The 18609-nt window shown below is 31.8% G+C and overlaps 1 long non-coding RNA gene across 2 annotated transcripts in view; it reads left to right on the top strand.

Annotated features, from left to right (window-relative positions):
- Positions 1–18609, top strand: part of LOC145277547 (uncharacterized) — a 318906-nt gene that overhangs the window by 287137 nt on the left and 13160 nt on the right. For both annotated transcript variants that reach the window (XR_013868154.1, XR_013868153.1), the window contains exon 3: positions 2760–2844. This is a non-coding gene — a long non-coding RNA (uncharacterized LOC145277547). The remainder of the gene's footprint in view (positions 1–2759; positions 2845–18609) is intronic.

The raw sequence follows: 18609 nt of genomic DNA, 5'->3' as shown, positions 1-18609 counted from the left end.
CGTTTCGTCTTTATTTCGAGATTTCCTCTGGATGAATGAGATTAAGAAACAAAAAACACCAGTACATAATATTTGAAAATGTTTCACGTGCACAGTGTGACGCAGTTCTATTTCAGAGAAACGGAAAAAGACGTTGGAAATTCAAAAAGGAGGGGGGAGGGCTGGCGCTGTTAAAGAGAAGGAAATTTTAGTGACGTCATATAGTCGTTAATGTAATTTTAAAACTATGAAACGCAGTTAATATTCTTATTGGAAAAAAGATATATCTGCTGAAATTCAAATATAGGTTTGTAACAGAAATGAAATGAGTGTTTTTTTTATGTAATTTATTGATTGAGATTATGTGATAATTATTACAGGGAGTGTTTGAATGGTGTGAGAACATTGTTTAACTGTAGACACAGGTTAACTTTCTCACACCATTCAAACACCCCCTGTAATAATTATCACATAATCTCAATCAACAAATTGCATAAAAAACACTCATTTCAAATCAAATATTATATACTGGTATTTTTTGTTTCTTAACCTCATTCATCCAGAGGAAGTCTCGAAATAAAGACGAAACGTTGATGAACACATAATGCGGTTTGTTCCTTTTTATTTCTCTCTCTCTCTCTCTCTCTCTCTCTCTCTCTCTCTCTCTCTCTCTCTCTCTCTCTCTATCTATCTATCTATCTATATATATATATATATATATATATATATATATATATATATATATATATATATATATAGGTAGATAGATAGATAGAGATAAAGATATAAATATATATAGATATATAGATATATAATATATATATATAAATAATATATATATATATATAAATAATAAATATATATATATAATAAATATATATAATAAATATATATAATAAATATATATATATGTATATATATAATATATATATATAAGGTTTTTCCAGTAACAAATGGAGTTAAACAGGGCTGTGTCGTTGCCCCGACACTTTCAGCGACCAGTCACCAGGCATCAACATTAAATTCAGAACAGATGGAAAGCTGTTTAACCCAAGGATACTGCATGCTGTATCAAAGGTGAAGGAAGCAGTGCTGAGTGACTTTCTTTTTACTGATGACTGTGCCCTCAATGCCAGCAACGAGCGAGAAATGCAAGACCAGATGAACAAATTCTCTGCATCCTGTGACAACTTAGGCCTCAGAATTAGCACCAAGAAGACCGAAGTTATTTTCCAACGAGCTCCCAGAAATTTGTATCATGAGCCGAGTATCTCAGTCAAGGGACAGAACCTTCAAGCGGTTGAGACTTTCACCTATCTGGGCAACACTCTGTCTCGGACAGCCACAATCAATCTCAAAATCAACAACAGAATCGCCAAGGCAAGCAGCGCATTCGGGAGACTCAGAAGCAAAGTATGGGAAAGGAGAAGAATCAGCATTGACACCAAGCTGAAGGTTTACAAAGCAGTTGTCCTCACCACATTGCTCTATCGCTCAGAAACCTGGAGTACCTATAGAAGGCATGAAAAAACGTTGAACCACTTCTACCTGAGATTTCTCCGAAATCTCTTCCATATCAGATGGCAAGACAAAGTCCCTGATACAGAGGTCCTCAAAAGTGCTAATCTTCTCAGCATAACTACTTTCATTCGAAAAACCCAACTGAGATGGGCAGGTCACGTCTCCCGCATGCCAGATGAAAGAATCCAAAAACAACTCTTGTATGGCGAGCTGTGCCAAGGGAAACGTTTAGTCGGAGCACCAAGTAAAAGCTGTAAGGACAACCTCAAAGTCTCCCTCCAAGACTGCAACATCATTACGGATTCCTGGGAATCGCTTGCATCAGACAGATAACACTGGCGTCACCTCATCAACAAAGGAGCTGAAACAGCTGAAGAGAAAAGAACCCTCAAAGCAGTACAGAAGCGTGCAACCCGCAAAGCCAGAGAAACAAGCTTTGTTCTCACAACACCTGCTCACCACGGTCCGACTTGTGGGAGAGCCATCCATGCCCGGATCGGCTTTACAAGTCATCTCCGGAAGCACAAAAACACTACTTTTACTCACTGATGTCATGGTTATCTTCGACTTCGACGGACGAACGAATGAATATATATAATATATATGATATATAAATATAATATATATATAATATATATAATATGTATATATATATATAATATATATAATATATAAATATAATATATATATAATATATATATAATATGTATATATATAATATGTATATATATATAATATATATATATGTAATATATATATAATATATATATTTATATATATATATTTCTGTATAAATATATTTTCTTATTATATATCAATCTTTATTTAAGAAGCTCAATGTAATTACAGAGCAATGTAGAGAATATATGACAAAATGTTATATTCCAAAATTCATGATGTTGACCATCTTATGATTTATTCCTTTAATATATATATATATATATATATATATATATATATATATATTAATCTTTCTGTTGAACTCAGAAATCTTTTTTGTTGAACTCGCGAATCTTTCTGGTACACTCCGAAATCTTTCTGTTGAACTCGGGAATCTTTCTGTTGAACTCTGGGGTTTGCACGGGACTTTAAACTAGAAAATAAAATAAGGCAAGTTGGCATTAGCATCCATTATCCCACTCGAATGTTCATAATTATTCAGTCTTTAAAATTGATTTCTGTTGATGATAACACATAAATTATAAGAATGGTGATAATTATGGTAATGCTGTTATTGATAACATATTTTTCATTTGCAGGAGCCAGCAGGATGTGCCTGCCAAATCCGTCTCTGCGACTGAGAATTGGTCGCTCAAAGAGAGCTCCACGGCTGAAGGAAACAAGGTTAGTGCTCGTCTTGATTTTCAAGTTATTCGTTCATTTGTTTTGTTGTCCTTTATTGCATTAACGGCTGAAAGACAAAGTAAAACATAATAGCTGATGACATATTCAGATAATAACAGACTCAATCAGTTCGCGTATAATTATCTTTTGTATCTGTTGCTAGCATGAAAAATACATGAGAGGAAAACAAGTCGATGAATAGTTATTCTAGATTGTTTAAACGTGACGGTCCGGCATAGAACGAGCCAACTCTCTCAGCTGTAACGAGGACAGGAAACAGTATTTAATACAAACACAAATCTGTACAAGAAATGGATAATTCTATTGGAAGATTCAAATCCTGCAATCAAGCCTTTCAACATGATATTAATGCAGGTATGCCACAAGGGACTTTTATCATTCCTCATATTCATAAATATCTCCCTGATAAAATTGTCTTGGATGGATATATATTCTGATGACTCCGCACTCTATAATAGACATGAGGGGAAAAACGAATGTACACATAATGTCCTTCTAGAGAAATGGGGCCGTAAATTATTAGTAACATATAATTTTTTTTTTCACAGGAATCACCACTTATCAAGGCTCAGAGGCCACTCGAGGATAAGGGTTAATGGGTATACATTAGTCAATGTGATTATAGCGTAGTAAACATAAGTAGTGGGAATTTTGTAAATTGGATTACTTAGGGAGACGGTTCATGAAGAACTTGTTTACGTTGGACTTGAAGACAATCAGATTGTAGTCAGCTGAAAAGAAGGCAACCGGAAGAGAATTCCACAGGTGTGTAGTTCTAAGAAAGAAGCTTTGTTCGTGGAATCTACGTTTAGGTTTAGACACAGATAAAGAGTGTGGGAAAGTATTGATAGTGGTTTTGGCTAGACGAGTGTTTTTCGTGAAAGTTTAGCGAGGGGGGGCATAGATTGAAGCTCAGCTGATCACTTGACATGAACATAACGATAAAGCAGAGACAGGCTCCCGACGTCTCTTTGTGGTATTACTAAAACTAAGCTTCTTTCCTTTAATAACTATAAAATTAAAAAAAAAAGCTTTAAAAAACGATCTTGATGTCTTTTCTTTTCTTACAAAGGAATCACCACTTATCAAGGCCCAGAGGCCATTCGAGGATAAGAGTTAAAGAGTGTACAGTGGTCAAAAGGACAATATCATAGCAATCATTAGAAGTTTAAATTTGGTAAATTTGATTACTTAAGGGGGACGGCTCATCAAGAATTTGTTTACATTAAACTTAAAGACGGCCATATTGTAGACAGTAAAATGGAAGATAGCTCCACAGGTGTGCAGTTCTAAGAAAGAATCTTTACTCATGGAATCTACGTTTTGGTTTAGGCACAGATAAAGAGTGGGAGAAATTATTGATAGTGTTTACGGCTAAACGAGTGTTTCTCGTATTATGTAATTGTTGAACACAAGAAATTATCTGTTATTATCTGTCTATAGATCTATCTATATATCTATGTGTACATATCGATTTATCGATTTATCTATCTATCTCCATTTAGCTATCTATCTATCTCGGCCTAGCTATATATCTAACTGGCGAGGTAATCAAGAGATGAGATGTGAATATGTTTTGATAAACTTTTCAAAACTATAAAATGGACAAGTTGCACCGGAAGTTCTAAAAGTAGCCGACCGGAAGGAGGTGGTTTTTACCAAGTGATAAGGTTAGCTGGATATAGAGTTGGAGTTAGAATTTGGATGTAAAAAAGAGCAAACGGATTAACGGTTGTTTCTCGCCCTTGGGAGAGAGATGGCATGTTTCCAAATTGGAGATTAGAATTAACCACACGCAAAGATCCTCACTTTCCATTCTTTTTCGTTCGACACCTGGAAAGTGAATAAAAAAACATATAAAACTAACCATCGTTTTGGAGTGAAATACATTCGTTAAAACAAGTTTCCAGCTTCCCTCCAAAAAGCAGATGTAACCCAAGTGGACTACAAGATCAAAGACTCAGTTGAAAAAGGTACGTCAAATATACGTATGGTACACACTCACCCACATATGAACATTTAGACGATCATGAAAAGAACTCAAATAGGTCACAAATATAACTTGGGTTCAGATAGTGAAGAACCACTAGATAGAAAATAGTGATATGTACACGTACTCAAACCCTGACTATACAACAGTCTAACCCTGCCCTCGTGAGGAGGCAAAGTAAATAGGAACTACACAAAAAAACTTCATAATCAACGATTGCCACTACAAATAACAACCAACCTGAGAGCACATCTTTCAAATCCCTTGGCCAAACATTCACTGGCAGCATGAATTGGAACAAATACATTGAAGACATTGCCAAGGTTGCTGCAAAGAAGGTGGGCTCTCTCTACCGTACTAGAAAATTATTCACACCAGAAAACATCCTATATCTTTCCAAGGCCACAATTCACACATACGTGGAATAGTGTTGCCAGGTGTGGGTTGATGCATCTATTTCTAGTGTCTCACTCTTAAACAGAGACCAAAAAAGAATCTCAAATCTAGTCGGACCCACACTGTCAGCCAAGTCTAACCTTTGCTCCATCATTGCAATGTCGTACCCCTGTGCCTGTTTTACAAGTACTTTAATGGAATATGCTCTGATGAATTCATAGTACTTGCGCTCCTCAACGTACATACCACCAACTAACCCGACTAGCAACAAAATACCACCCCTTCACTGTAGAGTTTACTGGATTTCGGAAAACTTTCTATTGTAATAGTTTCTTTCCTCCTTTAGAATTCCCTCTATTTCCTGCTTCTGTGATTGTACTAAATTTAAGACGTTTAAATGTAATGTGAACAAACATCTCGCTGATCAACTACAACGACAGTCCTCTGTTAGACACGATTTCAAATAATAGCCCTTTGCGTCTAAAGTTTTTTTTTTAAATTAAAGATTAATATCATTTACTCAACACTCAACAATTTAATCTGATCTGGAAGATGAAAAGGTTTTCTTTGATTTTATTTTTTATTTATTATTTATATATTTCATTATTTATTTTCTTGATTTATTATTTAATTATTTTTTATTTATTATTTATTCATATTTTAATTATTTATTTTTTATTTATTATTTATTTATTTTATTATTTATTTTCTTGATTTATTATTTAATTATTTTTTATTTATTATTTATTCATATTTTCATTATTTATTTTTTATTTATTATTTATTTATTTTATTATTTATTTTCTTGATTTATTATTTAATTATTTTTTATTTATTATTTATTCATATTTTCATTATTTATTTTTTATTTATTATTTATTCATATTTTCATTATTTATTTTTTTTATTATTAATTTATTTCATTATTTATTTTCTTGATTTATTATTTAATTATTTTTAATTCATTATTTATTCATATTTTCATAATTTATTTTTTATTTATTATTTATTTATTTCATTATTTATTTTTTTATTTGTTATTTATTTATTTCATTATTTATTTTTTTATTTATTATTTATATATTTCATTATTTATTTTCTTGATTTATTATTTAATTATTTTTAATTTATTATTTATTCATATTTTCATTATTTATTTTTTTATTTATTATTTATTTATTTTATTATTTATTTTCTTGATTTATTATTTAATTATTTTTTATTTATTATTTATTCATATTTTCATTATTTATTTTTTATTTATTATTTATTTATTTTATTATTTATTTTCTTGATTTATTATTTAATTATTTTTTATTTATTATTTATTCATATTTTCATTATTTATTTTTTATTTATTATTTATTTATTTTATTATTTATTTTCTTGATTTATTATTTAATTACTTTTTATTTATTATTTATTCATATTTTCATTATTTATTTTTTATTTATTATTTATTTGTTTCATTATTTATTTTTTTTATTATTAATTTATTTCATTATTTATTTTCTTGATTTATTATTTAATTATTTTTAATTTATTATTTATTCATATTTTCATAATTTATTTTTTATTTATTATTTATTTATTTCATTATTTATTTTTTATTTGTTATTTATTTATTTCATTATTTATTTTTTTATTTATTATTTATTTATATCATTATTTATTTTCTTGATTTATTATTTAATTATTTTTTATTTATTATTTATTCATATTTTCATTATTTATTTTTTATTTATTATTTATTTATTTCATTATTTATTTTCTTGATTTATCATTTAATTATTTTTTATTTATTATTTATTCATATTTTCATTATTTATTTTTTATTTATTATTTATTTATTTCATTATTTATTTTCTTGATTTATTATTTAATTATTTTTTATTTATTATTTATTCATATTTTCATTATTTATTTTTTATTTATTTATAATTTATTTCATTATTTATTTTCTTTGTTTATTATTTAATTATTTTTTATTTATTATTTATTTATATTTTCATTATCTATTTTCTATTTATTATTTATTAATATTTTCATTATTTATTTTTTATTTATTATTTATTTATTTCATTATTTATTTTTATTTATTATTTATTTATATATATATATTTTTTTACACGGTGGTCACCACTTATCAAAGTCCGGAGGCCACTCAGGCATAAGGGTTATTGCAAGTACATTACGTTAGTGTGGAGACTTGATGAAGCGTTTACTTAAGGGGGCGGTTCATTAGGAATTTGTTAACGTTGGACTTGAAGACATCCAAGTTGTAGTCAGGTGGGAAGCAGGCAGACGGAACAGAGTTCCACAGGCGCGCAGTTCTAAGAAAGAAGCTTTGTTCATGGAATCTACGTTTTGATTTAGGCACAGATAAAGAGTGGGAGAAATTTTTCACAGTGGATTCAGCTAGACGGGTGTTTTTTGTGAAAGATTGGCGAGGGGGGGAGCAGAGATTGGAGTTCAGACGAGCACCTGCCATGGAAATAACGATAAAACAAGGAAAGGATCGCCACGTCTCTTCTGTGGGAGAGAGATTGCAGGGTAGAGAAAAGAGCATCCCCCACTAAGCCACGAAGTCTATTTTGTACTCTGTCAAGGCAGGATAGGCTGTTTTTAGCAGCTCCTGCCCAGATATGGCAGCAGTATTCCATCCTTGGACGTACTTGACTTTTATATAGATAGAGAATCGCATCAGTAGTGAGATATCTTCTGGAGTGGTAGAAGGATCCCACCATCTTTCCAGCGACCTTGGCAACAGACTTGATGTACGTGTACCATTTCAGATCAGGAGTAAAGGTCAAACCCAGAAGCTTGTCAAAACACGGGGCCTCTCCCAGACGAGAGCCATCCATTTCAATTGATGCTAGATGGGGATCAGAGCGTTGATTATGTAAGGATAGGAGTTTGGTTTTAGATGCATTAAAGGTAACCAGCCACGTCTTCCCCCACTGAACCACGCGCTCGAGATCAGAGGAGAGAGAATCAGAGAGAACTTTGTCATTTACAGCCTTTGACGTGTTGTCGTAGATGGTCATGTCATCAGCATAGATTTCAACGAATGATTAAATATTATATTTTCATTATTTATTTTTTTATTTATTATTTATTCATTTTCTTGATTTATTATTCATTTATTTTTATTTATTATTAATTTAGTTTATTCATTTTTATTTATTCGTTTATTATTTATTTGATTTATTATTTATTTATTTTTATTTGTCATTTATCTTTTTTATTTATTATTCATTTATTTTTTTTATTTATCATTTATTTTTTTAAACTATGACAGTCACATTTAAAATGTAACTAAACACGACCAACTAACAATGCTCAACAGCATATATAATGTATATTCTATATATAATGTTTGTTTGATTGTTATTATTTAAGATTTAAGAAGGTAGGAAATGCTTTTCATGTATAGCAAAATAATGGGTTTTGGAAATTCCAACAGGTCTTTATAAATATCTATTAATATATTTAAATGTTTATAAATATCTATTAATATATATATATATATATATATATATATATATATATATATATATATATATATATATATATATATATATATATATTTAAATCTTTATAAATATCTATTAATATATATATATAAATCTTTATGAATATTTATTAATATATATAGTAAATACTATTCTAGCGAATCGCAGGTAATTTAGTAAAATATATAATTTCATTAAAATTGGATGATTCTGATTTATGGATGATTAAAAAAAAACTTAACACATTTTTTATAAAGAGTAGTTTTCTATTGCAGTGTCATCTATAAGGGCATTGTCCTCAACTTAGGAAGCGTTTTTGTCAGCCAGCTTGTAACCTTTTCCTTTTCTATTGGGCTCTTGAAGAGATTAATTTTTGGCTAACCTATTAAGAGTCCAGGAGATTGAACGTTGGTGGTGGGTTTAGTTTGTCTTAAAGTGGTTATAACTGCATTGCTCCCTCCCCCTTTTTTTATTATAATTACTGACTTACATCAATGAAGACTGAGAACAGGATTTTGATGGCCAAACAATCTGTCTGCATGTTGACTAAATAGTCTTGTGGTTTACAGCACTCTCATTACTTAAGCTAGATGGATGGTTAGAAAGACACCTTCTGGTTAATTGATTCGTAGTGTTAAGCTCTAGCACCTCAATTTCTAGCCTAGATCATCTTTTTAAGTTGCACACATGGCAAACACCCAACATTTTTTTTCTTATCAGTTTTAGAATTTGATTTGTAAAGGTAAATTAAGCTGAAGTCCTGTTCAGTTAATGCATATAGGCACTAAGTATAGGGTATTATGTACAGCATAATCACATTGACATACAGGTTCCAATCAGATCACCGAAGTTAAGCAATGTTGAGCCTGGCTAGTACTAGATGGGTGATCATTTTGGAATTCTAGGTGCTGTATGTGCTCTCTGCTTATCTCGGCATAGTTTTCAGTCGTTCTGAACCTCCACTTGCCACTGGTATTCAACAATGTTAACTCAAGAGAGGTGTGGTTGGAGATTGCGCAACTCTTGCCACAGAAATTTCACGTACAGACACCCTTACCATGGGTATCCGTAGTCTCTCAAGACTGAAGGAAGCCTTATATAGGGTACTAAGATTGATGAGGCGGTTGCGATGTTACTACTCGTTTAAATATGTTAGTTCTGTAATTTTATCTCAACCAAGGTGGATGACCATCATCCCACTTTGGTGAATTCCAAACGTCGACCACAAAACTTTAATAATCAAATCAAAATAATATGGTATCAAAAAAAAAAAAAAAAATCTAAAGACTGCACCTAGAATGTAACATATGATGAAACTGAATCAATTGACTCAGGTAAAACTCCAGTTTAGTGGCTTGAACATAATGCAATAACAAATTGTGTACAATCGATGAATATTGTTTTATCGTGTTGTTTTTGTTAGATGTTAGAAAATAAGGAACCATTTTGAGTTAAAATCTATTATTGCGCTTGTAATCTTATGAACATGCTTAAAATATGTACATATGCTGAAATAATCGCTAGAAAACAAAATAATGGCGTCGTCATACAAACGGAAGTTTACGATTACTTCAGCATCTGTACACATTTCAAGTGAGTGTGTTCTTAAGACTACAAACGTAATATGGTCATGGTTGTGGCATTCACACTGGATCGGTCGGGCCAGCTCTTTCCAACAAGTTCGCCACGTCCTAAACACTGGCATGGCAATTCAAGGCTGCTTCATAAATCTTTACCACATAATAAAAATAAAAAAGAATATGCCAATCTCAATAAAAGTTTATTGCTAACACCTCGAGCGTCCTTTGCGAAACAATGCCGATCAGAATGTCGTTATCATCTAGGCCAAATAAAAAGATACAGCGAGAAGAGACACAAGAGGGGTGCTAGCAACACAGTCTACTGCACACCACCCACCAGCCTCGTCATACCACCGTTAGATTTGTCAATGTGTTGTTAAAAACTTATATTTGCAAAAATAAACAATAATGTATTTTTTAATCATTTTTCTATTTTCACCAATGAGTATCTAAGTCAAAGAAATGACAAAAATTGTTATTTCTTAAATTAAATTCAATTTAATTCATGTATTTAACGCAGTTAAAGATTCGGCAGCCGCCACCATCATCATCATCATCATCATCATCATCATCATCATCATCATCATCATCATCATCATCATCATCATCACCATCACCATCACCATCATCATCATCGTTAGAGTCAAGTGTAAGTCTGTACACAATCTTTTCATCACCTTATATTCAGGCCACTGAACTGCAGTTTTATATTGATACTTTCAAACAGTATATAATCATAGTCACTTGAATATATATCAATAACTAAATATATCACGTTAACACACCGGTTCTCATTAGATCACCAAAGTTAAGCAACGTTGAGCTTGGACAGTACCAGATTGGTGACCAATTTGGGAAGTTCAGGCGCTGTATGTAGGAGAACGTCAATACCTTCCTGCGAGAGTTGCAAAACCTAACGTTGCCACATCCCCCAACGGGGACATACATACGACTAAGGGACCGCTTGTGAATTTCATACTCCCATGGAACTTCCTCCTGTGTAGGAAGCCAGTTAAACTCGCATATGGTTAGTGTCGTTTCCATTTTTTTTTTCCAAAACATCCAATATCGATACTAAGTTAATAATAAAAAAAAAGAAACAATGGTACTCTATAAAATTTTAAAAATATATAATATATCCATACAAAATTCGAAATTTATATCCTCAGGCCATTAATAGAGAAATACTAACAAGATCTTTTCTGTAGAGAACAGAAGAGAGGGTTAGAGTTAGCGTTATTAATATGCAAAGGCGATTTTGTACTATGTAAAGGCAAGGAAGAGTTCTGTGTTGGGCTCCCGAGATGTGGCAGCAGTATCCCATATTCAGACTATATAGATAGAGGAATGGAACAGGATCGGGTACTTTCTAAGGTAGTAGAATTATTCAACCATTTTTCCAGTGACCTCAGAAACATGTAAGATATAATTTTCAGTTTGAAATACGGGCTTAAAATAAAGGGGCTTCTTACAAGCAATACAAGGATTTCAATGTTTGCTTTTAAAATTAATCAGCCACATTTCCCCCACCACGACCACCATTGTACCATATTCTCCAGATCAGAAGCGAGAAAATCACAAGGGTGTAGCCAAGAAGGACCAAGGGAGGATCCAAACTTTCGCAGTAAACTTTTATTAAATAAAATATTTCATTCGGTTGATGTTGTTTTAGTAAAGTTTCATTTCATCCGGGTTTTTTTTTTATTTTAATCAGAGCAACTTAAAAATTGCAATTAATGCTCCTTGAATGTTTTTATAAACGTGAAATTTAAATATTTTGATTGATTCATGAAATTTTTTATATAATTATTTTGTCAAATTACTCAACCTTATTAATAATACAAATATTTGGTTACTTTTTTCATAGTTTTATGTTGTCTTGGTACCTTTCGCCACATCCTGGTTTTAATTAAATACTTCTAGATGTACGAAGCAGAATGAAAAATAAACAAAACGATACGAAAAGTTTCGATTCGTTTTCGTACAAAATAAAAAATAAATAAATTGGTAAATAATTTGAACAAAATGGAATGAAACGAAACGAATCCAACCCTGCAAAATTTCCCTATAGATAGGTAAACTTTGAAGCGTTATTATGTAATAGCGGGTGAAATTGATTTGCAAGCAGTAAATAATTCTCCCATTAGTAGGCAAATTAGTTACGATAAGGCAAATGCTTGTCTGTCTCTGGCTGCCATACTGGCGCTTTAAATTAGGGAAAAAAATCAGTCAACTTCTCTGAGAAAGCGGGGGATCCAAAAACCCAGAAATATGGCTGGCTATGCTCTTGGAAAATCAGCAAGATCTTGATCACCAATTCTCTATCTTCAAAAACAGTTATCTTTTCTGTATAGATGTGAACACGTGGTCTCTGAGTATGATTCAGATCATTAATGAAAGCCAGGAAAAGAACTATACCCAGAATAGAGCCTTGGAGTACGTCGGTGTTGATACTATGTGCTTCGGATTTCTATCGTATATTTATAGACTTATCAGAAAGAAAAGATTTGATGGTTATTGTTATATCTAGAAAGCCATTTCAATTTGGCAGTTCCGATTTGCCTGGGGTCTTCCGGTAAATGGCTTTCCCTTAATAAAATGTACTGATAATCTTATTCCAATGTTTATCTCTTTCTTGATACTTTTTCTAAAGGACATCATAATAACATGGAACACGTGTTATTATGAGGTAAAAACGGCAAGAACAAATTATATCAATATTATAACACTCCCGAATGCATAAACAAAGTTTATCACAACATAGTTTCCAACCATGTATGTGAAACAACAATACTTCAGTTATGAAGACATTGTCAGATGATACTCCATTTAAAAGTAAGTTATAGACAGTTATGCACTTTTACTACTTAACATTCTTAGTTGAAACAAGCATTCTCTGGTGTTCAGTAAATAGAATCGGGAATGACAAATTATGCCCGTTTAGCCAATACTAACAATAGTAACAGGGAGCGATCATTATTAGCAGAGGCAATGAGCTATGTTTGAATGCTGGAAGTATGTAATAGCCAAACGAAATAATAACAATGAATCACAATAACTGTAGATTATGAAATAGTGCCTGCGGTAATGACTGGGGTAGTGAAAGTAGAAAATAATAAGTGAGTAAGCTACTTCGCTAGCACTTCTATGGATGTCGTAATTGGGAGAGTGAATTGGAGTGGAGAAATTATGGCAGTTTACGAATTGTAATGAAAAAAAGTAATTATTAGTGGAAAATATTTGGTCATTTTAGATTTGAGTTATTTTAGATTTGAGTCATTTTAGATTTGAGTCATTTTAGATTTGAGTCATTTTAGATTTGAGTCATTTTAGATTTGAGTCATTTTAGATTTGAATGTTTTATTTGCTATGATGTCATTTTTTTAGGCAGGAATTATTGATCCTATTTCATCATATTAGAGATAAAGTGTGAAAATAATTCCAGTAAACCTGACCAGACTTTTGATCTGTTGACCATTTCTATAACCATAAGGATTTATAAATTTTTGTTTATTTATATAAATACTAGCAAGGTGACCTGACGTTGTCTGGGATTAAATGATGATCAACGAATGTTTCAAACTCTCATATTTTTATTGTCATCAAAATCGATGAAATAGCCCATTTTTCAATCAAATCGATTGATTGCCTGCTCTAATTGGGGATGCACCTGGAGGAAGTTTTACATGCATCTCGCAGTGACTTAGTCCACAATACATTGTAGTCTACATTGCACTGTAGAGAACCTACTGTTGATTTTATAAAATTGTTTTGATATATAATGGCTTGCATTAAAGTTTTAACGAAAATGTTAAGAATAATTCTGCAATTGTGCTTTAAACAGAAACATTTATTTCGAAGGTTCCCCTGTCATATCAAAGAACTGTTGATTTTTTATGTTGGGCCTTTCGGCTTGTGTAGTAATAAAACTTCTCAAATGCATTCGTGATATTAGGCTGTGTAAGATGTTAACTTTGGTTAAAATCACTTGTTCCTTCTTTTGTTGGATTATTTTGATTATAGATTGCCGATTCTTATCGAAGACATTCTGACACAAAACCTATCTAAGAACACTGCCAGGCGCATAAAGTATCTTGATGTGAAATTTTATAGAGATCGACCCAGCCGCTTTTCGAGTCCATAGGGAACGAATTCACAGACGCACAGACAAATTTCCTTTTATATAATAGTAGAGATAGAGAATTTTTTTTATGCATAAATAATGTAGAATGCGCATGCAGATTCATATTCAATTTTCCTGTCATTAATTAAAAAATAAAAATTTTGTTTTATCTTGAATTCCAATAATATTTTAGCTTTATTGATTCTCCAGCCAAACAAATTGATACAAAACATTGGCATTCTGCCTTTTGATATTCGAAAATTATAGACATGTTTTTATGCCATTTTTGGTTTCTGATTGAAATAATAAAACTTTTGCTTTTTGAATTAAATTTTTTTGTTTTTTAATTTTCAAAATATATTAATGACATCTGTGTTATATGAACTGTCACACATAAATCCATTAATAATCATCACGGGATGTCTGTTATATAACTTGTATGCATAAAATTAGATTTTTCTTTTGTTTGTTTGTTTCTGTAGCTATTTAATCGTATCTTCTGTTGAGAAAGATGTCATCGATTTTGTGTTATATGTCAGTGAGTGTGTGCTAATATACAGCATTTGTTTCTTGTGGGTCAGAATTGAAGATATCCTCTGTTGATCCCCCCCCCCAAATTTGTAGATGAAACATTTTCTTTTCTTTTTTTTTTACAAAGGGGGTCACCACATATCAAGGCCCGGAAGCCACTCGAGGATAAGGGTTCATGTGCGTATTGTAGTCATTGGGATAGTTGCGTAATAATCATCTGTAGAAGGAATTCAGTATAATTAGATCCTTTACAAGGACAGCTGGACAAGAACTTGTTTACGTTGGACTTGAAGATAATGATATTGTAGTCAGCTGGAAAGCAGACCAGCAGAACAAAGTTCTACAGGCGGGCAGTTCTAGGGAAAAAGCTTTGTTCATGGAATCCATGTTTAGGTTTAGGCAACGATAGAGAGTGAAGGAATTTATTGATCCTCCTTAAGTCTCACATATGTAAAATCAACCTAAAGGAAAAACAGATTGACATGTGAAACCGACCTTTGGTGACCCCCCTCCCTCAGAGTTGATGTTATGGTGAGAACAAACCGCCTGGGAATTATTGATATGCAGTATTATGGAACAGGGAACCAATCGTGTCTTGTGATAGGGCGATGCGGGGACAGTTGATTGGTCAGAGAATTAACGTCAACACTATGATATAAAAATGCGTTCAGAGCAACTTTTAGCAGATTTTTTCACTGCTCTCGTGGGGATTGTGAAAGTGCCCTTCCCTCCTCGCTCAACCACTCTGTCTCGAACAGACTATCCAGTAATGCAGAAAACCCCTCTTCAATAGAACTTATCTGTCGATTTGAATTAATGTATTAGCAGAGGACTGAAGAGAAAAGAGAGAAAGAAAGAACAATCAGAACAATTTCAATGTGTGTGGACAATTTTCTGTGCTGCTAGACACATTTCTTTGCATGATATTTTTTTGGTTTATTTTTCTTGTACAAAGTTTCAATTATTATTTTGTCCACTGAATATATGCTTATAGATTGAACTCGGGCCCTATCATTGTTTCTTTTCTGTCAATTTGGAATGTAATTCGCATTTATTTCAGTGAAAGCCTTCCTTCATCAGAACTCAGCGCGTGGGAAATTTGGAAGAATTATGTCTTCTGATGTAGTACCAAGGCGTGGTCGACACTCGAACTCAGCTAAAAGTGAATTTCAAACCTGATGTTTTTTTTTTACTTCTATTTAAGACTTGCGAACTCAAAAGGGAGACTTTTTGGATTTTTATAGTGAAACATTTAAGTTCTGGGGACTCAGCAACCGCATCGATCATACAGACTCTATAACTATCGCGTTCGACTTCTGACATGGCCTATCAATGGGGTCGCGATGTGGATGGGTTATATCTCATAGGGCAGCTGTTTTTTCCTAGTGGAAATAATTACTAGAAAAGCAAATTAAATTTATTAATAAATTCAATTAATCTTATGTAGATTTTCCTTTGCACAAGCTTTCACATGTATAATCTGTCTAAACTTATTATGCAAATAATATATATTTAAATTGCTACAACCATTTTATTCATAATAAACGAGTATAGTCTATCGGGCAGGTATTTGTTTAATCATTCTAAACTATCAACACTAATAAATCACTTAAGGAAAACTTTTTTAACTCTTCTTTATTGAAATAAATTTGACTTAAGGACTAAACTGATTTTTAAGTATCTACTTACTTTTTTCCATATCATTCTACAAGAATATATATATTCATTTGTTTGCAGTTTTCAAGGCAATGTCTGGATACGAACCAACCAGAATATCTCTTTTCTCTTCTAATGCTTTCTAGAACGTATTTAGAATTTTATTGCTCGATGAATGCATTTTTTTCCCCCAACGTTTGCGTGCGAGTAACTTTTTCAAGAGATTCATAATGTCACATTAAGATTGTAAACTCATTTATTTCTACCTTTAGCTTTTCGTTTTATGTTTGACATCAGCAGAGATGGCTGAACATTAGTTCAGGATAATTAGATATCCTCTTACCGGATGTAATGCTAATGCGGTGGATTTGATTGCCTTTTTTGGACCTTTCACTTAGAAAACCTCACATGAAACTGCAATCAACCCATTGAGGTTCGATTCGTCTGTCCTATTTCATAGCAACAATTTTGATGGTTTAATGTCTAAATACAAGATCAGTCATAAAGAGATCTCACATTTAGAGTATATATATATATATATATTTTTTTTTTTTTTTTTTTTACATAGGCATCACCACATTATCAAGGCCCAGAGGCCACTCAAGGATAAGGGTTAAAGAGTGTACAGTAGAAATTGGTCAATATAGTAATCATTAGTAATGAAAATTTGGTAAATTTAATAACTTATATCGAACGGCTCATCAAGAACTTATTTACTTTAGACTTGAACACAACCATATTGTAGTCAGGATGCGGGTTGCTGTGTTAATAGAAGAAGCAGAGCGGGATTCAATTTGTAGGATAAAAATCTATTATTTTCATTTTTTATTATCAATTCTCAGTAATGTTTATTTTGATCCAAGGTTTTGGAATATTAAGAGGAATGTTTCTTAGGCATTTGATCTCTTAAAGCTTGTCAGTCTTAATCCCTCCTTGCATTTTATTTTGAAGATTCTTTTTGTTGTGGATGTCAAAAATTAGTGCATACCTAAATAGATACATATACAATGTTACATATATGACAATTGAAACTTTTCTTTTAAATTATATATTTAACATTCAAACGAAAGAAACAATTGTAGTCCATTTAATTTTTATTTTAGCTTGATCCGCTTAGGTGTCTACAATTCTATCTTGAATATAATTTATTTTGTCAACATTTTAATCGTAAGTTTGTTACAACTGTAGACTATAAAATAAAGATAGTCTATTGAGACATTTTTTGTCTGGTTAAATTTGCATTTTGGAATGAGTCTAGAATGATGATGATGATGAAGAAGAAGAAGAAGAAGAAGAAGAAGAAGAAGAAGAAGAAGAAGAAGAAGAAGAAGAAGAAGAAGAAACGGGTTAGCCTCAAGCTATCTGGTATTATCTACATGTGTACGTGCATGGAATTTTGAAAAATATCAGCTATAAAATTGGCCAATCACGTAAGCAGTCGATCTGTCCTTACAAAACTTTGATCAAATATTGATTATTTTTTCTCTTTCAAATCTTGATGCCGATCTGTCTGAACATATTAAAATAATGTTTGTTAATATTGGGGGAAAAAATAATGCGTCCTATTCTGCCACGAAACATTGAAAAAATCACGCATAGAAATGTATGGCTGCAAAACAAAGAAAAAAAGTAAAAACATCAATGCAGTTTATAATACAAAATGGTGTCATATTATTTGGATTCATCGGACTACTGTTCTCACCGAGAGTGTCATTTTCACAACGTTTCGGTCGATGTAACTTCCGACTTCTTCAAATGTATCTTATCGAACTCGGGAATTTGGACGGAATTTTGAATTGATCCCTTTATTTAATTAACGGGAGTGGCATGTCCTCGTTTCGTCAGCCATGACTGGATAGAGGTCATAAGTAATTCACAATTGTATTTTTCGGTCGCCCATACTGAGGAGTGAACCTTAAACTTCAGGAAAATATTACTTTTACAAATTATTTT

The sequence above is a fragment of the Euprymna scolopes genome, chromosome 1 (assembly GCF_053919585.1).
Source record: "Euprymna scolopes isolate OS-2025 chromosome 1, ASM5391958v1, whole genome shotgun sequence".
Lineage (NCBI taxonomy): Eukaryota > Metazoa > Mollusca > Cephalopoda > Sepiida > Sepiolidae > Euprymna > Euprymna scolopes.
Note: the sequence above shows the minus strand (reverse complement) of the source record. Positions and strands in the feature narration are given on the sequence as shown.